Source organism: Nicotiana tomentosiformis, chromosome 3 (genome assembly GCF_000390325.3).
Source record: "Nicotiana tomentosiformis chromosome 3, ASM39032v3, whole genome shotgun sequence".
Taxonomy (NCBI): Eukaryota; Viridiplantae; Streptophyta; class Magnoliopsida; order Solanales; family Solanaceae; genus Nicotiana; species Nicotiana tomentosiformis.
In genome coordinates this window covers 592849-619793 of record NC_090814.1, presented here as the reverse complement: position 1 = coordinate 619793, position 26945 = coordinate 592849, and positions in this window count along the sequence as shown.

Sequence of the window (26945 nt, the reverse complement as noted above, 5' to 3'; positions counted from 1 at the left end):
AAGATAAACATAGTGAAACCCAACATAGGTAATTCAGTCTCGCAAATATTATGACATCGTAATCCTTGAGAAATATTCAGATAGGAGTTGGGGTTGTTAAAGGTACCGTATAAGTGTTACGAAAATTAAAAAAAAAAACGGTGCCACTGAGAAGACAGTCAAAAAATTTCAGTTCAGAATCAACCTTACGAGCACAAGGGTGCAGAGGTAAGTAATTAAGGATAATTATAGGTAAGTAAGAACATCAAAAATTCTTTCGGGTATACGATGTAATAAGCTCGCAGCTTTACAAGAGCCAAAGGGTCTCTCTTAAGTACTACAAAGAAAGACTAGCTAAGGGAATAAGGAAGAAGGCTTCAACTTAAGCATAGTGACATAAGGAAGAACTGGTCTTGTAACAACAGTCTCACAACAACATTGTATGCACTCCATAAGAAAGTGGCACCTATCGTGGCAAATGAACGGGAAAAAAAAAATCAAAAGATGATATTTGAGATCATGTGAGTTACATGAAATTTCAGTATTTGTGGGCAATGAGATAAGCCATGTATTCATGCAACAAGTGGCAGAACGACCATGAAAAGTAATTGCTTATGTTTAAATTCAACTAAGAAAGCACGAGAAGAATTACCGGACCCACGATTTAGAGTTAGCCGTTGTGATTCATGCACTAAAGATGTGGAGGCACTATTTGTATGGCATTCATGTTGATATCTATATGGATCATAAGAGCCTTCAATATATCTTCAATCAAAAGGAATTGAATTTACACCAAAGGAGATGGTTGGAGCTACTGAAAAACTATGGCGTTGATAGTTTATACCATATGGGGAAGGTGAATGTAGTAGCCGACACCCTCAGCAGTAGATCTATGGGTAGCTTGTAATATTTATAGCCAGAGAAGTGTGGGATAGCCCATGAGATTCATCAGCTAGCTAGTCTTGGAGTTCAATTACTGGACTCAGGTGATATTGGAGTTACTATTCAGGACATGGAAACATCCTCTTTAGTAACTGAAGTGAAGGAACGCCAGTATGAGGATCTTGTGCTAGCTTATTACAAAGATACATCCCCTCAAAAGGAGAATACACCATTTGAAATTACAAGAGATGGAGTCCTCAGATATCGAGGTCGATTATGTGTTCTAATGTGACAGGGTTGCGCCAGCAGGTTATGGGAGAATCTCACTATTCTCGTTATTCAATTTATCCAGGAGCTACGAAGATGTATCATGATATCAGGGGAATATACTAGTGGGACGAAATAAAGAAGGATATAGCAGAGTTTGTTGCTTAGTGCCCAAATTGTCAGCAGGTTAAAATTGAGCATCAGAAACCTGGTGGGTTATTATAGGCTATAGAGATTCCGACTTGGAAATGGGAAGTGAATAATATGGATTTCATCATAGGCTTACCTCGTACCCAACGTAAGTTCGATTCTATATGGGTTATTGTCAATAGACTTACAAAATCAGCCCATGTTTTGCCTGTCAGGACTATTTATTCAGTAGAGGATTATGCAAGGCTTTACATTAGGGAGATAATACGATTTCATGGTGTCCCTATATCTATTATCTCAGATAAAGGTGCTCAGTTTACAACTAATTTCTGGAGGTCCTTCCAAAAAGGATTGAGGACTCTGGTAAGTCTTAGTACAACATTTCATCCCCATACAGACGGTCAGGCTGAACATACTATTCAGACACTGAAGGATATGCTACGGGCTTGTGTGATGGACTTTAGGGGTAGCTGGGATGATCATCTTCCACTTATTGAGTTTGCATATAATAATAGTTATCATTCCAGTATTGAGATGGCTCCGTACGAAGCTCTTTACAGATGGAAGTATAGGTCACCTATCAGATGGTTCGAGATTGGGGAAACTAAGTTAGTAGGACCAGAGTTGGTACAACAGGCAGTTGAGAAGATTAAGCTTATACGAGAAAGGCTATTAGCAGCTCAGAGTCATCAGAAGTCCTATGCCGATATTCAACGATGAGACTTGGAGTTTCAGGTAGATGACTGGGTATTCCTAAAGATATCACCGATGTAAGGCGCTATGAGATTTGGTAAGGAAGAAAAGCTTAGCCCTCGGTACGTTGGACCTTATAAGATTATATGCAGAGTAGGCCAAGTAGCATATGAGTTAGACTTGCCTTCCAAATTGGAGTATGTACATCCAGTATTTCATGTGTCTATGCTCCGTAGGTGTATTGGAGATCCCTTTAAAGTCATTCCAATTGACGATGTTCAGGTTACAGAGCAGCTATCATATGGGGAAGCTCCCATTGCTATACTAGATAGACAAGTTCAGAGATTAAGAACTAAAGATGTAGCTTCGATTAAAGTACTTTGGATTAACAATAATGTGGAGGAGATGACTTGGGAAGCTGAAGAAGAAATGAAAACTAGGTATCCTCACTTGTTTCCACTTCCGAAGAAGGATCAGACTGAAACATCACAGCCTTTAGGTACGTATATGGTACTTAATTCTTATGTTAGTTCTTGTTATTGGTCGTGTGAAGACATTGATGTTATTGATGATTGTGGCCCTGTGTGGCTTTGTATTATTAGGTTTGCTGTGTGGCAAGTTGGTAGTAGTACCGTTACAGAGGAGACTCTGCCAAAATTTCTATAGATTTCTCGGAGTTTAACATTCGAGGACGAATGTTTCTAAGGGGGGAGGACTGTTACACCATGTGCGTCCCAATGTGACGTAATGAATATGAGACTTTTTAATCATGATTTAAATAATTTTAAAGTTATAATATGGCTATATATGATGTTTGTATAGAAAATATGAAGTTTGGGAAAAATCTGATTTAAGTTGCGGAAAAACCGACTAAGGATTTGCCCTGTAATAGAGCTTTTTGAGAAATATATTTCGTGTGCTATATGATGTCTTTTTGGGAAATATTATATATCAAATTGAAGTTCTTGGAATTTAGTTTCTAATGCACTTAACCGTTCATTCATACGACACTCGGATAAAAAGTTGTAAGCGTTGGAAGAAGGGCCAATCATAGGGTGCCAAGTAGCACCTTTTTTTACTTTTAAAAAAATGGGATATTTACATCCCATCTCGTCTCTTTCTCCATTTTTCCATAGAGCTCGCCCAAATAACACCCCTAAATTTACTCTTAAGCTCTATGCAAGAGCTTCAAACAAGATTATCATCCCGGGCACGGAATCAAGAAGCGATAACATTAAAACAATCCCTACGACGTAAATATCGCTATATCACCTCTCTTTTTCTTTGTAGTTTGAGTTTTGGAAGGTACTTCATAGTTAAGAAAACATTTAATTTATATATTTAAGTGTTTAAATATCAAGGAATGTTGATAAATTCATTTCCTAATAGTTAGAACTCACGGGACGGTGATCGGAAGTCATGAGTTCGAGTTATTTGACTTGTAGTGGACTGTTTTGTGGGCTATTTCGTATTGCCTTTGGGCTGTATATTTTCCTATTGTTTAATGGAGTTTTGGAGGACAAATGGTGTGGAAAAACACTACACAATGACAGAATAGTGGGCTGGTCGTTCGTCATTACATTTTTTAAAGTTGTTTGGCATTACTTTGGTTGTCGTTTTATGTATGAAGTGATTAGGGTGTGTGGGCTGTTTTGTGGTATATTGTGATGGAGATAAGGTTAGAAAATGATGCTTATATTTTGTTATTGTTGTGTTCTTGTTGTTGTTGTTGGTATATGGTATTGGAGGAGGGCTTAGTTACAAGGGAGATGCTGCCCAAATTTACGTAAACGAGCTACTAGTTTAAGTTGCGGACTTAGCCTTTACTCAGCATTGATTTTAAATCTCCTTATGATGTGGTAGATTGAATTGAGTTGTTTGAAGAATTTCTTGGAAGGTATTAAGGACTCAACAGAGTTAAGGTATGTTAAGGCTATCCCTTCTTTCTTTTTGGCATGATCCAAATGATACAAACGAAACGAGCAAAATACGTAACTTTCATAAATGACTTTATTCGTAGAAATACTAGGGGTGTCTATATTCTTGATTCCTAGTGTGAATTATTATTATATCCTATGTTCATGGGTCTCAGAAAAATACGTATTTGATAAAGTTTGTCCGAAAGACATATTGATTTTATGATATTCGAGAAATCTTATTAACGTATTTCTTATGCATTTCATGCATTTATACATGTACATTGACCCATGACCAGAAGGCGTTATATACGCGTATATTATATGCATATGGGATATGAGAAAAGGTTATGGCGTTATATACGCACCACCACCTGATCAGCTGGTATACGTTGATGATTTTTCCCATAATAGCTGAGATGATATGATAGGATGCCCTCAGAGGCTTGATGATATTATGTACGCATATATCTATGCATGGTATGGCATTTATACACACATGCATGACATTATAAATTTTCATGATTCATAGAGCTATTCAGAATTTCACGTTGAGTTCTTTTACTCCATGTTTCTCTCATGTCTATTATTTACTGATTTTCATTCCTTACATACTCGGTACTTTATTTGTGCTGACGTCCCTTTTGCCTGGGGATGCTGCGTTTCATGCCCGCAGGTCCCGATAGACAGGTTGAGAGTTCTCCTAGTAGGCTATCAGCTCAGCAGAAGGTGTTTGTGCACTTCACTTGCTCCGGAGTTGCCTATTTGGTTAGTGTAATTTGAATATGTATTGATTGGTATGACAGGGCTATGTCCCGACCTTTGTGATATTTATGTACTCTTAGAGGCTTGTAGATATATGTCATGTATACCGATACTGGTATGGCTTTATAGGCCAGTACGTTATATGTATAAGTCGGTATATCAAGTTGGGTCACCCTATATTGAGTATTTCCTCATGTTTTATTCTACTAATCTCACGACAGCCTCTCCAGCTCAATTACCTATGTAGTATGATACGAAAATACGTTATGTTGGTACTCGGTTGAGTAAGGTACCGGGTGCCCGTCGTGGCCCATCGGTTCGGGTCGTGACAGGCATCACCTTCCGTATAATGTCTCATATGGAGCCATCTGAATGCTCGACTGGTAGATATTATTACAAGCAAACTCCGTAAGTGGTAAGAATGGATCCCAAGAACCTCAAAATCTATAACACAAGCGCGTAGCATATCTTCCAATATCTGAATAATGCGCTCTGACTGTCCGTCTGTATGTGGATGAAATGTTGTACTCAACTCAACCCGCGTGCCTAACTCACGCTATAAAGCCCTCCATAAGTGTGAGGTAAACTGCGTACCTCGATCTAAAATAATAGTCACGGGCACACCGTGAAGGCGGACAATCTCACGAATATAAATTTTAGCTAACCGCTATGAAGAATAGGTAACTGCCACTGGAATGAAATGTGCTGACTTGGTTAACCTGTCCACAATGACCTAAACTGCGTCAAATTTTCTCTGAGTCCGTGGGAGCCCAACAACAAAATCCATAGTGATACGCTCCCACTTCCACTCAGGAATTTCTAGCTTCTGAAGCAAACCACCAGGCCTCTGATGCTCGTACTTAACTTGCTGACAATTCAGACATCAAGCTACAAATGCAACTATATCCTTCTTCATTCTCCTCCACCAATAATGTTGCCGCAAATCTTGATACATTTTGGTAGTACCTGGATGAATGAAATACCTGGAACTGTGGGCCTCTTCCAGAATTAATATACGAAGCCCACCCACATTAGGCACACAAATACGACCCTGCATTCGCAGAATTCCATCTTCCCCCACAACAACTTATTTGGCATCACCGTGCAGCACTGTGTCCTTAAGGACAAGTAAATGAGGATCATCATACTGTCATTCTCTGATGCGCTCATATAAAGAAGATCGAGCAACTGTCCAAGCTAGAACCCGACTGGGTTCCGAAACATCTAACCTTACGAACTGATTAGCCAAAGTCTGAACATTTGCAGCTAACAGTCTCTCACCAACCGGAATATACGCAAGACTGCCCATACTCACAACCTTTCTACTCAAAGTATCGGCCACCACATTGGCCTTTTCGGGGTGATACAAAAGGGTGATATCATAGTCTTTCAACAACTCCAACCATCTTGTCAGCCTCAAATTAAGATCTTTTTGTTTGAATAGATATTGAAGGCTACGATGATTAGTAAATACCTCACACGAGACACCGTAGAGGCAATGTCTCCAAATCTTCAGCGCGTGAACAATGGTTGCCAATTCTAAGTCATGAACATGGTAATTCTTCTCGTGAACTTTCAACTGCAGCGACACATATGCAATCACCCTGCCATCTTGCATTAATACTGCACCAAGCCCAATGTGAGATGCATTACAATATATCGTATAAGATCCTGAACCTGTGCGTAATACCAACACTGACGCCGTAGTCAAAGCAGTCGGAGCTTCTGAAAGCTCAACTCATACTCGTCTCACCATCTGAATGGGACACCTTTTTGTGTCAGTCTGGTCAATGGTCTTGCTATAGATGAAAACCCTTCCACGAACTGACGATAATAACATGCCAAACCCAGGAAACTTCGGATCTCTGTAACTGAAGTAGGTCTAGGCCAATTCTGAACAACCTCAATCTTCTTAGGATCCACCTTTATGCCTTTTACCGATACAACATGCCCCAAAAAGGCAATTGAGTTTAACCAAAACTCGTATTTTAAAAATTTAGCATATAATTGATTATTCTTCAAAGTCTGAAGCATACTCCAAAGATGTTGCTCATGCTCCTCTCGGCTGCTGGAATAAATAAAAATATCATCAATGAATACAACCACAAAAGAATCCAAATAGGACTTGAACACCCAATTCATCAAATCCATAAATGTTGTTGGGGCATTTGTCAACCCAAATGACATCACTAAGAATTCGTAATGCCCATACCGAGTTTGAAAAGCTGTCTTAGGGACATCAGATGCCCTAATCTTCAACTGATGGTAACCATACCTCAAATCGATCTTCGAAAATACCTTGGCACCCTGAAGCTGATCAAATAAGTCATCAATTCTTGGCAACAGATATTTGTTTTTGATAGTGGCCTTGTTCAACTGCCGATAATCTATACGCATTCGCATAGAGCCATCTTTCTTCTTTACAAATAGTACTGGTGCACCCTAGGGCGAGACACTAGTCTAATGAATCCCTGATCAAGAAAGTCTTGTAACTGCTCCTTCAATTCTTTCAACTCTGGCGGGGCCATACAGTATGGTAGGATAGAAATAGGCCGAGTGCCCGGAGCTAAATCAATGCAAAAGTAAATATCTCTGTCGGGTGGCATTCCCGGCAAATCTGCAGGAAATACTTTGGGAAATTCACGAACAACTGGTACTGAGTCAATAGAAGGAACATTCGCATTGAGATCACGAATATAAGCCAAATAGGCTAGACACCCTTTCTCGACCATACGCCGAGCCTACATATAAGATATAACCCTGCTGGTAGAATGACCATGAGTTCATTTCCACTCTAACCGAAGTCACCCCGCATGGCTAGGATTACCGTCTTGGCATGACAATCCAATATAGCATGATAAGGTGACAAACAATCCATACCCAAGATGATATCAAAATCTACCATATCAAGAAGTAGAAGATCCACACTAGTCTCAAGACTGCCTATAGTGACCACACATGAACGATAGACATGATATACTACAACAGAGTCTCCCACTGGTGTAGATACACACAGAAGCACTCAGAGAATCACAAGGCACAACCAAATATGAAGCAAAATAGGAGGACACATAGGAATAAGTAGATCCTGGATCAAATAGAACTGAAGCATCTCTATGGTAAACTGGAATAATACCTGTGATCACAACATCAGATGACTCGGCCTCGGGCCTAGCTGGAAAAGCATAAAATCAAGGCCGGGCCCGACCACTCTGAACTGCATCTCTGGGACGACCTCTAACTGGCTGGCCTCCACCTCTAACGGTCTAACCTCCACCTCTAATGGACGGACCTCCACTTCTAGCTTCCTGACCCCTACCTCTAGCTGGATGAGCAGGCGGTGAAACAGCCGATGCCGGTATGATGGCATGAGAATTCTGCCGATATCTGTTACTCGACAACCTAGGGAAATACCTCATGCTATGACCAATGTTCCCACACTCATAACACCCATCCTGATGCCGTGGCTGCTGAAACTGAAGCTGACCCGAATGGGCCGGATAACCGCTGTAGTGACTCTGGAGTGGTGGTGCACTGATAGGAGTTGAATGTGCACTAAATGTTGGCTACCCAAAGTAAGGCATAATAGGACCGTGACTCCCTAAAGCACCGGGAGATGTCTGAAGTGCTGAATGAAATGGTCTGGGAGGATAACCCCTACCAAAATTACCCCTGCCTCCAGACGAGGCACCACTGAAACTACCGAACTGACGAGGCCTCTTATCAGACCTCCTCCCTCTCTCCTGTGCAAGAACCATTTCGATCCTCCTCGCGACATTAGCAGCCGCCTGAAAGGAAATCTCACTTTCGGTTTCCTTGGCCATCTGAAGCCTGATAGGGTGAGTGAGTCCCTAAATAAACCTCCCCACTCTCTCTCCCTCAGTAGGTATTAAAAGTAGAGCATGACAGGCTAAATCCACAAAACGGGACTCATACTGAGTAACAGTGATACTGCCCTACTGTAAACGCTCAAATTGCTTGCGGTAATCCTCTCTTAGTGTGATAGGAAGGAAATTCTCCAGAAATAGCTGCGAGAATTGCTCCCAGGTAAGTGCAGGCGATCCAATTGATCTGGTCAATGTATAATCTCTCCACCACCTCTTGGCGGAACCCGTCATCTGAAATACAGCAAAATCGACCCCATTGGTCTTAACTATACCCATGTTCCGCAGCACCTCATAGCAGCGGTCAAGATAATCATGTGGGTCCTCAAAAGGTGTACCACTAAAGTGAACTGGAAAGAGCTTAGTAAACTTATCCAGTCTCAATAAAGCCTCAAAAGATATGGCGGGCCTATCACCGGTCTGTGCCGCAATAACTGGCTGAACTACCCTAATTGGAGGGGCTGCTGGAGCCTTATTCTGGGGATCCATCTGCTCCAGAGCGGGAGTAGTGGGATTTTGTGCTCCTCCCCCAGCCTGTGAGACGCTTGGTGCCACTAGAAATGTACCATTCCGGGCCACGCCTTCCATAAGACTCACTAATCGGACTAGAGCGTCCTGAAGCACTGAAGGAGCTATGATTCCTTCCGGGACCTGAACTGGTCCAACTGGTATAGTATGTATTGGAACCTCCTCCTGAAGATCCACCTGAGGTTCTACAATATGTGTGTTGCTCGAGCTCTAGACTGAGCTCTACCCCTGCCTCTGCTTCGGCCTCTAACACGACCTCGGCCTCGATCTCTACCCCTGGTCATAGTTGCCACCGGGGGCTCTGGTCCCTATCCATCGGTAGATGTATTACGTGTTCTCACCATCTGCGAGAGAATAAGAATAGAATGGTTCAATCATCGATGATAGAATAAAATCGCACGACACAATAAAAAAAGAAGTGATATTGTTCCTAAACTTCATAGCCTCTGAGAGATAAGTACAGACGTCTCCGTACTGATCCTTCAGACTCTACTAAGCTCGTTCGTGACTCGTGAGACCTATGTAACCTAGTGCTCTGATACCAACTGTCATGACCCAAAATTTCCACCTTCGGGACCGTGATGGCGCCTAACATTTCACTTACTAGGCAAGCCAACGTTAGAATATAATTAGCCATTTTAACAAAAAATTTAAATTAATAATAACAAGAAAACAAATGCGAAAATAAAGTCTGAAATAAAGTGATTAATTCATAATAATCGTGATATCTAAATACCATCCCAGAACTGGAGTCACAAGTGCACGAGCTTCAAGAATAATACAAATATAGGTCTGAATAAAATAAAGCTGCCTGAAAGCAAACACACAGCTAAAATAAAGTAGACGGGGACTTCAGAACTGCGGACGCTGTGCAGATATACCTCAAGTCTCCTCTGGGTAGCTGAAATCCGAGCAAGTCTATGGTACGCCGCTGGGACCAACTCCGAAATTTGCACAAGAAGTGCAGAGTATAGTATCAGTATAACCGACCTCATGTACTGGTAAATGCCGAGCCTAACCTCGACGAAGTAGTGACGAGGCTAAGGCGGGTCACTTACATTAACATGTACGCAATAATAGTAATAACAACAATAATAATAACGGGAATAGTAGTAAGACCAGTAAATAATATTAATAATTGGAATCAATTCAGTAGTCACAATCCCTCAACTTGTTTCCATTTCAGCGTACAACCCGTTCCCCCAATATAAACTTTAAACAAGTCTGTTGTGGCGTGCAATCCGATTCCCCAATATAGACTTTTAAATAAGTCTGTTGCGGCGTGCAATCCGATCCCCCAATATAGTTACTTTCATTTTTGTTGCGGCGTGTAACCCGATCCCCTAATATATTTTAACAACTCAAAAATGTTGTAAAAATTACTCCAATAAATACCACGTTTAATGAGAAACTATTAATCATCAAGACACACAATAATTATAATTTATTTATGAACAAACAATGATAATTAGCAATTAATTGTGGAAACCATGGATTAAATAGGCAGTTTAATATTTAGTATGCTAAATGTCAAATAGCAATTAAGACACATAAGTCAAATAAGCATGTAACAATTATTGCAAGAATTCAAGAATTAATATTTGACAAGGAATATGAGTGAAACAATTAATATAATAATTAATTCATGATTTAAAACGATTTATGATTTTTCAAGTAATTATGCAAATAATTAATTTGACGACGTATAGACACTCGTCACCTCGCCTATAAGTGATTCACATGCATCTCACATAGCAAATAATTTAAGGGTTCTATTCCCTCAAGTCAAGGTTAACCGCGACACTTACCTCGCTTTGCAACCAAATTTCAAGAATCCAATAAACTTTTGTCTCGGGAATTTGTGTCCGAAATCCTCAAATCTAGGCATAAACAATTCAATATACTCAATACAAATCATAAGAATTAATTCCATATGAATTTATTAATTTTTCGGATAAAACTCCAAAATTTATTTTTAAAATCAACAGTGGGACTCAGGTCTCGAATCCCGAAAAAACTCAAGAAATCCGAACACCTGTTCTGATACGAGTTCTACCATATAAAAATTATCGAATTCCGACATCGGATTGACCTTCAAATCTTAATTTTACATTTTTGGAAGATTTTATAAAAATCTGATTTTTCTTCCATAAATTTACGGATCCATGATATAAATGAGTATGGAATCATGAAATATAATCAATATAGGATAAGGAACACTTACCCCAATGTTTTTCCGTAAAAATCGCCCAAAACGCGTCTTACCCGAGCTCAAAATCGAAAATGGTAGAAAATGGGTCGAAATCCCATTTTCAGAACTTAATTTCTTTTTGCCCAGATTTTTACTCATCGCGATCGCGGGAATTCGTTTGCGATCGCATAGAAAAAATTTCTGCCTATCCATTTTACTCTTCACGATCGCGGATAATTCTTTGCGATCACGAATCTTGTTTTGGTTGCACAGAATTTTAACTCTACGCGATTGCGTAAATGGTCATGCGATCGCAGAGAACATTTTTCATAGCCTTACGCGATTACGTACTGACTTGTGCGATCCCGTAGCACAAATTTGGTGCTTCAGCTTCTGCCTCATTCCTTTTTTGCGAACACGGCTTTGCCCACGCATTCACTGTGCCTTAGCTTTTCCAAGTATTAGGGGGATCGGTCGGTTCGGTTCGGTTGTAAATATTATCGATTTAGCATATCGGTTATGAGCTTACAAATATGGTAAACCGATAACCGAACCGATAAGATATCGGTTATTGGTTATCGGTTAACCGGTTATCGACCATTATCGGTTTGCCCGATAAGATAACTCAATCTAGAGTTAAGCAAAAAAGAGAAGACAATTCACATGTAGTATACTAATTTCTGCGTTCTAGCCACAACTAATATTTGAAGCTTCTGCTTGGAGAAACTAATATTCACATATTGAAACAATTTGACAACATTTGCTTCTGCTTCTATAGATTGAAGATAATATTTCCATAAAGCAAAAATAGATTTGAATGAGAATCTACAAAAATACACAATCCCTTTTGAAAGATAAGGTTATATTTGTGCTTGTAGACCAAGTCAACTCTCACCAACCTACCACCTTTTTGTGGAGAAAACAGAAGAACAAAGAACCCAAGAACCAACTTTCTAACACTACAAACATCAACATAATTAGATCAAGAGACTATGAAAAAACCTCAAGTACTACCACCCACATGTAAATTAAAAGAGTGCCATTTGTCATCAATCATCCAAAACACAATGACCGAGGCAGCCATAAAATTTGCAACTAATATTCACATATTGAAGTAGTCAAGAATGGGATGGCATTGATAGAATCAAAAAAGGAAGATAGAGTACTTTGCAGCAGGCATTTGTACCAAAATGCCATTCCAGTATTTGCACCAAAAAACAATGCACTCTCTGCTGCTGCTAAGCCTGAACTGCAGAATTTAGTGTCAAAGCTGCTAGTAATTCAATAGTTGTCCAAAATCCAAACACAACTGAAATAGTACTAATTCTTCAACAACAGTTGTCTAAATATATTAATAACAATACAAAGTAGTAGCAATTTCACCTTAAGATTAACAAGTCCAAACAAGATGACAATGACTACATCTTACTTTTCACCATCCATCATCACCTTCTTCAATCCTTTTTGATTGACTTGTTACAATATCTAAAGGCATTTTTTTACAATTGGTCATATGCGTAAGCAATGATTTCGTACCATTATCTTTTGTATCAGCAAAATATTCTCTTTTGCAATGTTTACAGACACCCTTTTTATTTCCTTCAGAATTAATAATTTGGTCAAAATGATCCCATGCAGGAGACTTCTTTTTTTTTTGTTTCCTTACTGTCGATTGAACTACTTGAGATTGTGCCGTCGCATTTGAATTAGAAGCTCCACTTTCACCAATCACCTTATCAATTATGATATTTTCAGCCATGCGTTTGTGTCATTGTGAGTTTGAATTTATAAGAAATCAAGCAGCGAGGCAAAAAAAAATTTTAAAAACAAATCAGAAGAATCTAGACAAGGCAACTGAACAAAATAAATACTGGACCTTCCCATTCATAATTTATTTGTGTCTTTTAATGTACAAAATCTAACCATTCAAAGACTAAAATAGTATTTTACAGCGCAATTTAAGAAAGTATTTTCCAGATAGACTGTGTAAAGCAGTAAAGGTATTAATTCTTAGACAGTTTCAATCAGTTTTTCTCAATAGAAATGCCATGTGTAGGACTCTCTGAAGCCTAAGTATATATTATGCAGCTACTAGAAGATCAAGATATTGTTGTCTATTGATTGTTAGGTCCTTTTTTTTCTCTTCCTTTTAGACTATATCAAACAGTTTTTGCTCAATAAGAATGTCACATATAGCATATATAGAAGTTTAATTTATGAAAGTTTTGTATACTCAAGGTATCTTTGTGATTATTTAGGCATAAGTTCCTTCTTCTCTGTCATCCACTTAATAAACGATTGAATCCACATGAAGAATGAAGATGAAGCAACTGAAGATGAAGATGAAACAACTAAAGACTTACACGAAGAATAAAGATGAAGCTGAAGAATGCGGTTGAGAAATGTGAAGCAACTGAAGAGTGAAGACTGAAGAATGCGGCTGAGAAAGAATAGGAAAGAATGAAGTGTAGCCCTAGCATACGTATATACTTACGGGTAAAGTAGTAATTTTATTAATCCTTATTAGGTTATCGGTTAACCCATTAACAAAATTGACAATCCGAGACCCGGACCGATAACCCAATAGTGAAAAAATTCTAAACCGTTATCGAATCGTTACCCCAATAACCCAATACCGATAACCCAATAAATAATTAACGGTTCGGGGTATCAGTTTTACCCGATATATGCCCAGCCCTATTTCTAACTGTGCGATCGCGTACAATACTATGCGATCGCATAGTATAAATTTTCATCAGTGATCAACAAGCCTTCGCGATCGCGGATGAAGCCTCGCGATCATGATCAAGGAAACCAGAACTGGGAAATACCAGATTTCCAGCCATCTGTTCTTGAACAAAAATGGTCCGAGGCTCGTCTAAAACTCACCTGAGCCCTCGGGGCTCCAAACCAAACATGCACACAAGTCCAAAAATCTCATACGAACTCGCTCTCGTGATTAAAACACCGATTAAACACCCAAAATCACAAATCGGATACCAAATCAAATAAAATTTTTAAGAAAACTTTAAAACTTCTATTTTCACAACTGAACGTCCGAATCACGTCAAATCAATTCCGTTTCTCACCAAATTCGACAGACAAGTCATAAATGACATAACGGACCTATAAAAAAATTTAGAACTGAAATCCGACTCTGATATCAATAAAAGTCAATTTGTGATCAAACTTTGAAATCTTTAAGCCTTTAGGCTTCTAGTTTTCGCCAACTGGCGATATTTCAAGTTAGGGACCTCCAAATTAAATTTCGGTCATACGCCCAAGTCCCAAATCATGATACGGACCTACCAAAATTATCAAAATACTGATCCGAGTCCGTTTGCTCAAAATGTTGACCAAAGTCAACTCAGTTGGAGTTTTAAGACTCTATTTCACATTTTAATCTATTTTTCACATAAAACTTTTCGGAAAATTATACAGACTGTGCATGCAAGTCGAGGAATGATGAATAGTGCTTTTCGAGGTCTTAGAACACAGAAATAATTATTAAATTTAAAGATGACCTTTTGGGTCATCACAGTGATTCTTGCCATTAACCGATCACTATGGCGGAAATCACGGAATTAGTCAAAAAGGGAACCAACAGTCTTCAAAATCAAGGACTTATATTTTTTTATAGTACAATTAAATAATACCCTAAGGGTTAGGTCTCCCTCATAAGCAATACATTTTCCAAGCTCCTACTCTTTGATATTTTTTCTGTCAATAAAAGTATATTCAACTCAAGGGTGGCTAGTATTGTTAAATTGAAATCATCCAATTCATGTGGTTTGCAGTTATTTTATCGCTATTTATTTTAATTGTAATATAATTTATCGCTTTATATCAAGTTAATCCACATGTCCTTATAACCACTAACAAATTCAGTTGTTATTCGATTTTGAGTGTAAAGAATGAAAATTATAAAAATATGATTAAAGTTCCTAGAACTCTTTGATAATTCCCATATAAAAGTCAACATTTAAAATTCCCATATTTGATCTTCTCTTCTTTTTGTTTATTTATTTATATTCTCAAGCTTAACTTATCAAATTCTAGATGATTTATATAAATTCTAGAAGTCCGCTTCCGATTCTCTTTTATATGTCTCCTTCTTTTATTTAAAATATTTAATAGTATTATAAAAACACAAATCATAAGTCTGTGATAGGACTGTTCTATTTTTCCACAAAAATGAAGTGTAGAATTGTCACTAATTGAAGAATATTGTCGTTCACATGTTTCCTAATTACTAGTTTCTCGACACGTGCGTTGCACGTGTATGTCAAATCATAAGATACACAATTTTATACAATAATTTTTATATTAGTAAAATAAAGTTTTGGGTAAATAATTATATATGAAAGAAGATGGTCTAGTTTATATGGATAATTAATATGGATTGTTGTATGGTGACTTATTTATCCAAAGATGATGAATCTCTCATAAAGCAACAATTATATGATCATACTCATGCATGTTTTAAAATTACAAATTGCATATATTACATTAACTTATCTGTATAGTACATTAAATGAACATTTTTCATAGAAACTCTTATAATTTTAATTTACCTTACGTCGTAACTTCATCCCTTTTCTCCCTCTCTATCATTCTTTAATAAGTGGTTCTCACGGTTACTAACATGTATATTACATCTGAAAAGTATGTTAATATTAGTGATAAATATCAAGTGATTATGCAGGAAAATAATTCATAAATTTCTAAAGAATATTACCTAGGCCAGCGCGGTTATTAAATTTTTTCGCCTCTTCAAAAGATACAAAATCATTTGAATTGTCGTTGCCCTTTAAAGGAGCGGGCACAGTGAACTCTAATTGTGAAAATATTGAAAAATCTGGCCAAAGATATTTTTTTTGTGGGAGTGACATTGTCGGATTCCTTTACAATAGTGTTGTTGTCATTCCATGTATTTGTGCACTAAGAGCAGTTGGATTAACATAATCTAATCGACCATTCATAAAATAGCAACTCTTAGTTGGTTTAAAGAAGTTTTTTCACTTTTCGACATGATTATTGAAAAGTATTGCTTGGATCTTGTCCCATAGTAAGGACTTAATCTGTATTTGATGTTATTAATTTGTATTTGATGTTATTAATAAAGGCATATAAATAAATAAAGAATATAATAAAAATTTAAAATGGTATTATATCTTCTTCAATTAATATTTATAGTCCTAAAAACAACTTCATGTCTTGGATTCTTGTATGGTGTTACTGAACCTTTTCGAATTAGTAATACTATTATCACCGCATCAAATGAATAAGAAATTGTCGCGACTCAAAATCCCACTAGTCGTGATGGCACCTAGCCCAACCCGTTAGGTAAGTCAATTTTCATCTATTCAATTCCAATGAAATTAATTAAAAGAAAATATCTAAAATCAATACATCTCCCTAAGAACTGGTAGTACAAATCATGAGCTTCTAAGAATAGAGTGTACAAAGCAGAAATAAAATAAATACATAATCTGTTTGTATAATACATAAACATATCTTTTATAAATCTAAGGCTACCCTGAACAAGAGGCAGCTACAACAGAAACGCAGGTATATATTCAGATCCCGCAACCATCGAGCACAGCAACAACAATAACCAACATCTGCACGAAATGTGCAGAAGTGTAGTATCAGTACAACCGACCCCATGTACTGAGTAAGTAACAAACCTAGCCGTAGGTTGAAAGTAGTCACGAGCTTCTACCAAGGTCGGGTCCAAAACCACTAGTCCACAACAGTCCATAACAACATAAAGCAAATAGTACCAGAAGAAACACAAAGATAAAAATGCCCAGCCGAATCATGATTTCAAAAATAATAGTTCTTCCTTTCAAATACATCAATGAAAACCCAAATCGTTTGCCGAAGTTGCCAAAAATATGAATAATTTGAGAACAGTAATTCTTCCAAAAATTATTTCAATGGTAAATAAAATATCTCATTTTCTTTCCCAGATAATCAGTGTAAAACAAATGCATCAATATGCCTATCTGTCAACATGTGTGAAAAATCATGAATAATGTGATACCGTATAACATGAGGAAAACACATCCCTATGCATATATGTCATGTGTGCATGTCAATGCAATGTATCTCAGAGATTGCACTCATGTACTCACAGTCTCAGAGTACTCAATCTCACTGTCTCGCATTCTCTCTCACAGTGCTCAGCACACTCAATCACTCAGCGCTATATAATACCTGCTGCGGCGTGCAGCCCGAACCCTGTTTATAGTCGACTGCGCTCACTGGGGGTGTACAGACTCATGAGGGGATCCTACAGCCCAAGCGCTATAAGCATGGGCAACTCACGTGCTGCACGGACAACTCACGTGCTATAATATCATATCTAGATCCGCACGGACAACTCACATGCTGCACGGACAACTCACGTGCTATAATAATATCTGGATCTGCACGGCCTACTCACGTGCTATAATAATATCTGGATCCGCACAGCCAACTCATGTGCTGCACGGCCAACTCACGTGCAATAGTATAATATATAGATCTGCACGACCAACTCACGTGCAATAGTATAATAATATATAAAGCCAACATGGCCTGCTGCGGCGTGCAGTCCGATCCCAAAAATATCCTCACAATTAGGCCCTCAGCTTCCCTCAGTCATCAATCTCTCCAGTCTCTCTTTCATGGGCTTACAATGTCATGAGAATAGCCCAAAAATGATAATATGATGTATCAATAAATAACAACAGAGACTGAGATATGATATGCAATGAAATGAATATGACTGAGTATAAAATTTTATTTTAAAATAAATATTTCACAATAATATGACCTCTGTGGGTCCCAATAATACTGGCACATAGCCTCAACATGATTTTTAATATGCTTTTCAGCTCAATTTCTTTAACTCATAAAATCGCATGGAAAATGCCAAGATCATTTAACTACAAACTTTCACATAAACAATTATGTCACAATTTCTATAGTACACGCCCACACGCCCGTCACCTACCATGTGCGTCACCTCCCAACAATTCATGAAATATATATATTCAGGGTTCATACCCTCAACTCCAAGATTAGAAGAGTTACTTACCTCGAACAAGCCAAATCCAATGTCGAGCAAGCTAAGCAATGCTCCAGAAATTCCATTATGCGCGTATCAACTTCCAAACGGCTCGAATCTAGTCACAATTAATTTGATTCAGCTCACAAAAATTATAGGAATTAATTCCATATCAAAATATTAATATTTTTCAAAAATCCGAAATTACGCCCCAAAAATTACCCGTGGGGCCCACGTCTCAGAATCCGATAAAACTCATAAAATCCTATAAAACTCATAAAATGCGAACCCCCATTCAACCACGAGTCCAACCATACCAAAATTACTCAAATTCGACCACAACTCGGCCTTCAAATCCTCAATTAAATTCTATAAATTCTTCTACTATTTTCAACCCAAAATACTAATTTGTTGATAAAAATAATAATAGATTCGTGTAATTTAACCAAAACGAAGTTAGAATCACTTACCCCAATTCATATGGTGAAAATCGCCTCAAAAATCGCTTCAATCCGAGTTCCATAGCTCCAAATATGTTAAAATGGCCGAAACCTCGAAATATATCTTATGTCCAGGCATTTACTCTTCGCGATCGCGAAGCACACAATTTTTTAGCCCCAAAATTGCTCTTCGCGATCGCGAAGAACAAACTCCCCAACTCTTCCAGACAGTCTCTAGTATAATGGTCATAACGTTTTGTACAAAACTCCAAATTGCAATTGGTTTAACTTTCTGAAAACTAGACACCGAGGGCTATAACGTTTATTTGTTTCTTATCTCCCAATTCCTTATAGATTGTTAGATATAAGCTTCCAAAGTCAGCCCTATGCAACTGAGATTTCCAAATTCTTCCCAAATAGCCTATAGTGTATCCATCATAACTTTATATACACAATTCCAAATGACAAATGGTTTACATTTTTGAAAACTAGACATCAAGGGCTACAACTTTTAATTTTGGATCATCTCCAAATTCCTTATAGATTGCGAGATATAAGTTTCCAAAGTCGGGTCAGTGCATCAGAGATTTTGTTCTACGCGATCGCGATTCACAAGGTTCCAAACTGCTGTTTGCTCTTCGCGAACACGACCCAATGTTCGCGATCGTGATGCACACCTCTGTAGGCAGAAACCAGCAACTAAACATGGTCTAGAAATGGTCCGAAACCACCCCGAAACTCACCCGAGCCCCCTCGGGACCCCAACCAATTATACCAACAAGTCCTAAAACATCATACGAATTTAGTCGAAGCCTCGAATCACATCAAACAACGCTAAAACTACGAATCACACCTCAATTCAAGCCTAATAAACTTTGAACTTTCAAATTCTATATCTTGTGCCGAAATACATCAAATCAATCCGTGATGACTTTAAATTTTGCACACAAGTCATAAATGACATAACGAATCTATTCCAATTTTCAGAATCGGATTCCGACCTCGATATAAAAAAGTCAACCCCCGGTCAAACTTCCCAAAAATTCAACTTTCGACATTTCAAGCCTAATTCCACTACGGACCTCTAAATAATTTTTCGGACACGCTCCTAAATCTAAAATCACCATACGGATCTATTGGAATCATCATAATTAAATTCCGAGATCGTTTACACATAAGTCGACATCCGGTCACTATTTTAACTTAAGTTTTAAACCTTGGAACTAAGTGTTCCAATTCATTTCAAAACCTCACCGGACCCGAACCAACTGCCCCAACAAGTCACACAACAACTGTAAAGCCCAATTTGAGCAGTAAATGGGGAAACAACGTTGTAATACTCAAAACGACCGGTCGGGTCGTTACATTCCCCCCACTTAAACATACGTTCGTCCTCGAACGTGCCAAGAATTGTTTCCAAGCCATCAAATCACTGTTCCATCTTACCACACACGTACTCGGGGTGATCTCACGTCACCCTATTCTATATAGGCCTGATCATACAATATAACTGAAAATCGTTAATTTATCCTTAGCCCAAAACTCATGGAGCAAAATTTCTAACATCCAAAATTCTTTTCAAGACCTGAATCTCATATCTACACACTGTGTAAGTCCGAACAAGCTGCATCGAGCTATAACTATAACCACGGATATAATCACCCAGCATATTATATAACTCGCATGCTCGTAGCACCATTCCTGATCAGAGTAACTACTCCAAAACAAACCAAGTACTAGTATTAAACCCCATATCGAACCAAACTTCATCCCAAAACCTTCGTACACTATTGATAATAAAAGAAACACGCAGAAATCTCAGGACCCCTTATCAGATCAACAAGTCATGGAGCTCTCTCGCCCCAACCAGAACCATAATCACTTTCTAAGCCGAATTTCAATATTATCCTCCCGAATATACCGTTTCAAACCTGATAGTACCCATTCCGGGTCCAGTGACCCTATTTTACTAAACACATCTATTCTACAGATATGCTGCACCAATATAACTCAGAGCCACAACCCGTGCCATCCGTGCACCCATACACAACAATTCAAATGTACTCAAATGCTCATATTGTTCAAATTCCGCCATAAGGCCCCCAATAAAAACCGGACCATGTGTGCACATAACCAATGAATCACAACTCCTCGTAGCATAAAGGAGTAACTCACAGATCATTTTAGAACATGAATAAGTTCAGCATCAACCGAATGGCACGTCCCTCAACAATAGCAGTATGGAGCCAACCATCCTGGCTCGGTGTAGAATACACATCCTAATTGGGCCTATCAATGGACCCCCAAACCAATCTGGTTACCCACAAATAGATAAAAATAGCTCCGAAAATCCATAATGACTGAATCATAATACATTTTATCATCTGGCTAGCTCCGACCACAACTTCACAGTCCACAACCATGAAGCAATTTGTTCCTGACAACTCTTAGCCTCCAAATCCATAGAACACACGCACCACCATTTTCGGTCCCATCTCCACCGCCCGAATGTCTAACACATCTCTCATACACGATCATCCCACAAGGAATATTTCTAAAATTCTTATGTGCCACAAGGCAAAATCTGAACATCAGCAGTCGATCAACCAGGAAAATGCCGCAATACCTATGAAATATCCATAATTCAAAATATAGTGCGCCTTCTGAAATGTATACTCTACTTACGCAATACCAAATAGTTATAGCATTCATCTAAACATCGAAAACTGTTTATGCCCTCTAAGAATTTATGACCTCCCTTTCAAAGCCAAACCATGACCTTGCACACGCCAACCTTAATCCCACACAACATATCACATCTATTATGCCATCATGTGACAAGCACAAGAATCCCATTATCAACTTTGAGTCACCAATAATTTACATATCCTTTTAGTTAGAACCTTTTTCTTGCTTCTTTCCAGGAGAAAATCACAATACACAACACGTTTTCCACACCGGTAAAAACCATCAAGAATACTTTGGAATCCATTTGCACAACCAAGCCATCAGGACCGAATCTCTCCAACTCAACCAAGCCACGCGAGTCACCAAACCCAAGAATATTGCCACCAAAACATCTGTAAATTCTTACCACGTCGTAATTACCCAAAGGACCGATCCTACTATTACCATACTGGTCCAGTCTACTACCAGTTGTCCTATTTCTCCAAGTTCCTTCCGAATTTGCCTCCAAATTGATACTTCTACTTGATAAAACACCACGATCTTTAACCACAACTCGCCCCACAATCTAACATAGAACCACAACGCCCTACGGTCCATAAGCAATTGTACTCTTCTTAAGCACCTTCAAAACTACTACAACTGTAACCCTTACTCTGAGAATACCTTATGTGAATTTGAAATTGTTCTTCTTACCATACTTATATAAAAGTGTAGAATCCATAGTCATACAGAATTCCCGCAAGTCCAAGCACCATCAAATGAAAATCTCAGATTTTAACCATTCACAAGTCCGGAAACTTTCTCAATTTCTATATATAGTTCTCATACCCACTAGAATTTTCTCGGGAGTCACCCACTTTGCTCAAATTTAATTGCACCGCCCAAATGGGCCAAAAAGACACATGCCCCATTAGCATAACAACACTCAAAGAAGTAACTCTACTTTAACACCACCTATCAAATTCATACTCCGTGCGCACTACATCATTCACCCATAACAACTCACTCATCCCACGATTTTCATATACTCATAAGTGCAATATAACCCGTATTCAGGAATTTCCTTATTCGAGCCATCATCGATCTCAACTTTTGCAAGTCATAACTAACCCACCAGTATGCCTCAACCCAAAACTAAACCTTTACATATAATCATGAAATTGAATTATCAATAGCAGGCTCCCCACTTGGCTCAAAGCCATAGATTAAAATATTCCATAACTCACAATACCAATACTCTATTTTTGTCATAATGCCACAGTCAGTTCAACGAAACTTCTTCTCAAACTCATGAAACGCCAACCATAAAAATACCCCAAATCATCCGCTAAGCTCGCAATCATTCTCTTGACACTTAAGTCAATTTTCTCAGCCAGATTCAAATTCAAATCTCCATACATATTCCCCACTGGCAGAAAAGAAACTCTCCACTTACATCATAAGGAATACACCTACGTAGATTACTCCGTAGGAAATAACCTACCTGCTTAACCTCAAATTGGTATCTTGATATACCCTTTCGCAGTCACAATTACTATGAAATCACTTAGTCTATCTGAGTCCAAACTCATTAGCCAGACATGAGAGTTTAATTTGTCCCAAAATTTAAACACGTGAAAGATCTTTCAAAATATTCACACTCGAGAATGTACGTCAAATCAAATCAAAAATCAAGCACCCAATGGCCTTCCCTTTACATTTCAAGAAAACACTTCTCGTTATGTTCAAATCGTCTTAACACATCACACAGTCACATTATACCCATCATACCGCCATTCCACCGCTCATCGAGCCACAAATTCCACTGTAGGGTCATCAGCGGACACATGAGTCCAATTGTACAAGTTACAACCGAAGCTACCGAGCTTAAGTTGCGGTCTAAACCTGGCCTCAAGTCCTCTAGACTGGCCCATCACCAAAACATAGAATACTCATCTCGAACTTTGTTCATGAAATTACAAGCCGGCGATGCACATTTGATACCGAGCGCTCATGTGCGCATACGAATACGTGGAAGGAATTCAAAGAGTTATGTCTCAAGCTGAATCAATCTCGCACGATAAGGAAAGAAAGATGGGAAGTATATATCCTAAATGCCCTGTAGCCTCTCGAAGAAAAGTATGGACGTCATCATACCGATCCGCAAGACTCTACGAGACACTTGCTCATGATTTGTAGAACATATGAACCTAGTGCTCTAATACCACCTTGTCACGACCCAAAATTCCATTAGTCGTGATGGCACCTAACCCAACCCGTTAGGTAAGCCAATTTCCATCTATCCAATTCCAATAAAATTAATTAAAGAAAATATCTAAAACCAATACATCTCCCCAAGAACTGGTAGTACAAATCATGAGTTTCTAAGAATAGAGTGTACAAAGCGGAAATAAAATAAATACATAGTCTGTTTGTATAATACATAAACAGAGCTTTTATAAATCTAAGGCTACCCTGAACAAGAGGCAGCTACAATAGGAACGCAGGTACATCTTCAGATCCCGCAACCATCAAGCACAGCAACAACAGTAGCCAACATCTGCACAAAATGTGCAGAAGTGTAGTATCAGTACAACCGACCCCATGTACTGAGTAAGTAACAAACCTAGCTGTAGATTGAAAGTAGTGACGAGCTTCTACCAAGGTCGGCTCCAAAACCACTAGTCCACAACAGTCCATAACAACATAAAGCAAATAGTACCAGAAGAAACACAGAGATAAAAATGCTCAGTCGAATCATGATTTCAAAAATAATAGTTCTTCCTTTCAAATACATCAGTGAAAACCCAAATCGTTTGCCGAAGTTGCCAAAAATATGAATAATTTGAGAACAGTAATTCTTCCAAAAATCATTTCAATAGTAAATAAAATATCTCATTTTTTCCCCCAGATAACCAGTGTAAAACAAATGCATCACTATGCCCATCTGTCAACATGTGTGAAAAATTATGAATAATGTGATACCGTACAACATGAGAAAAACACATCTCTATGCATATATGTCATGTGTGCATGTCAATGCAATGTATCTCATAGATTGCACTCATGTACTCACAGTATCAGAGTACTCAATCTCATTATCTCGCATTCTCTCTCATTGTGCTCGGCACACTCAATCACTCAGCGCTATATAATTCTTGCTGCGGCGTGCAACCCGATCCCTGTTTATAGTCGACTGCGCTCACTGGGGGTATACAGACTCATGAGGGGCTCCTACAACCCAAGCGCTATAAGCACGGACAACTCACGTGCTGCACGGACAACTCACGTGTTATAATATCATATCTCGATCCGCACGGACAACTCACGTGCTATAATAATATCTGGATCCCACGTGCTATAATAATATCTGGATCCGCACGGCCAACTCATGTGCTATAATAATATCTGGATCCGCACGGCCAACTCACGTGCAATAGTATAATATATAGATCCGCACGGCCAACTCACGTGCAATAGTATAATATATATAAAGCCAACATGGCCTGCTGCGGCGTGCAACCCGATCCCAAAAATATCCTCACAATCAGGCCATCGGCCTCCCTCAGTCATCAATCTCTCCGGTCTCTCTTTCATGGGCTCACAATGTCATGAGAATAGTCCAAAAATGATGATATGATGTATCAATAAATAACAACAGAGACTGAGATATGATATGCAATAAAATTAATATGACTGAGTATAAATTTTCATTTTAAAATAAATATTTCACAACAATATGACCTCCGTGGGTCCTAATAATACTGGCACATAGTCTCAACATGATTTTTAATATGCTTTTCAGCTCAATTTCTTTAACTCATAAAATCGCATGGAAAATGCCAAGATCATTTAACTACAAACTTCCACAGAAACAATTATGTCACAATTTCTATAGTGCATGCCCACACGCCCGTCACCTAGCATGTGCGTCACCTCCCAACAATTCACAGAATACATATATTCAGGGTTCATACCCTCAACTCCAAGATTAGAAGAGTTACTTACCTCGAACAAGCCAAATTCAATGTCAAGCAAGCTAAGCAATGCTCCAGAAATTCCATTCTACGCGTATCAACTTCCAAACGGCTCGAATCTAGTCACAATTAATTTGATTCAGCTCACAAAAATTATAGGAATTAATTCCATATCAAAATATTAATTTTTTCAAAAATTCGAAATTACACCCCAAAAATACCCGTGGGCCCCACGTCTCGGAATCCAATAAAATGCACAAAATGCGAACCCCCATTCAACCACGAGTTCAACCATATCAAAATTACTCAAATTCGACCACAACTCGGCCTTCAAATCCTCAATTAAAGTCTATGAATTTTTCTACTATTTTCAACCCAAAACACTAATTTGTTGATAAAAACAACAATAGATTCGTGTAATTTAACCAAAACTGAGTTAGAATCACTTACCTCAATCCATATGGTGAAAATCGCCTCAAAAATCGCTTCAATCCGAGCTCCATAGATCCAAATGTGTTAAAATGGCCGAAACCTCAAAATATATCTTCTGTCCAGGAATTTACTCTTCGCGATCGCGGAAAATGCTTCGCAATCGCGAAGCACAAAATTTTTCAACCTCAAAATTGCTCTTCGCGATCGCGGAAAATGCTTCGCGATCGCGAAGAAGAAACTCCCTAACTCTTCGAGACAATCTCTAGTATAATGGTCATAACATTTTGTACAAAACGCCAAATTGCAATTGGTTTAACTTTATGAAAACTAGACACCAAGGACTATAACTTTTTTTATTTCTCATCTCCCAATTCCTTATAGATTGTTAGATATAAGCTTTCAAAATCAGCCCTATGCAATCGAGATTTCCAAATTCTTCCTAGATAGCCTATAGTATATCCATCATAACTTTTTATACACAACTCCAAATGACAATCGGTTTACATTTCTGAAAACTAGACATCAAGGGCTACAACTTTTAATTTTAGATCATCTTCAAATTCCTTATAGATTGCGAGATATAAGTTTCCAAAGTCGGGTCAGTGCATAAGAGATTTTGTTCTACGCGATCGCGAGAGAGCTTCCGCGATCGCGATTCACAAGGTTCCAAACTGCTGTTTGCTCTTCGCGAACACGACCCAATGTTCGCGATCGCGATGCATACCTCTGTAGGCAGAAGCCAGCCCTAAAATATCATACGAACTTAGTCGAAGCCTCGAATCACATCAAACAACGCTAAAACTACGAATCACACTTCAATTCAAGCCTAATGAACTTTGAACTTTCAAATTCTATATCTTGTGCCGAAATACATCAAATCAATCCGGAATGACTTTAAATTTTGCACACAAGTCATAAATGACATAACGAAACTATTCCAATTTCCAGAATCGGTTTCCGACCTCGATATCAAAAAGTCAACCCCCCGGTCAAACTTCCTAAAAATTTAACTTTCGGCATTTCAAGCCTAATTCTACTACGGACCTCCAAATAATTTTTCGGACACGCTCTTAAGTCCAAAATCATCATACGGAGCTATTGGAATTATCAGAATTAA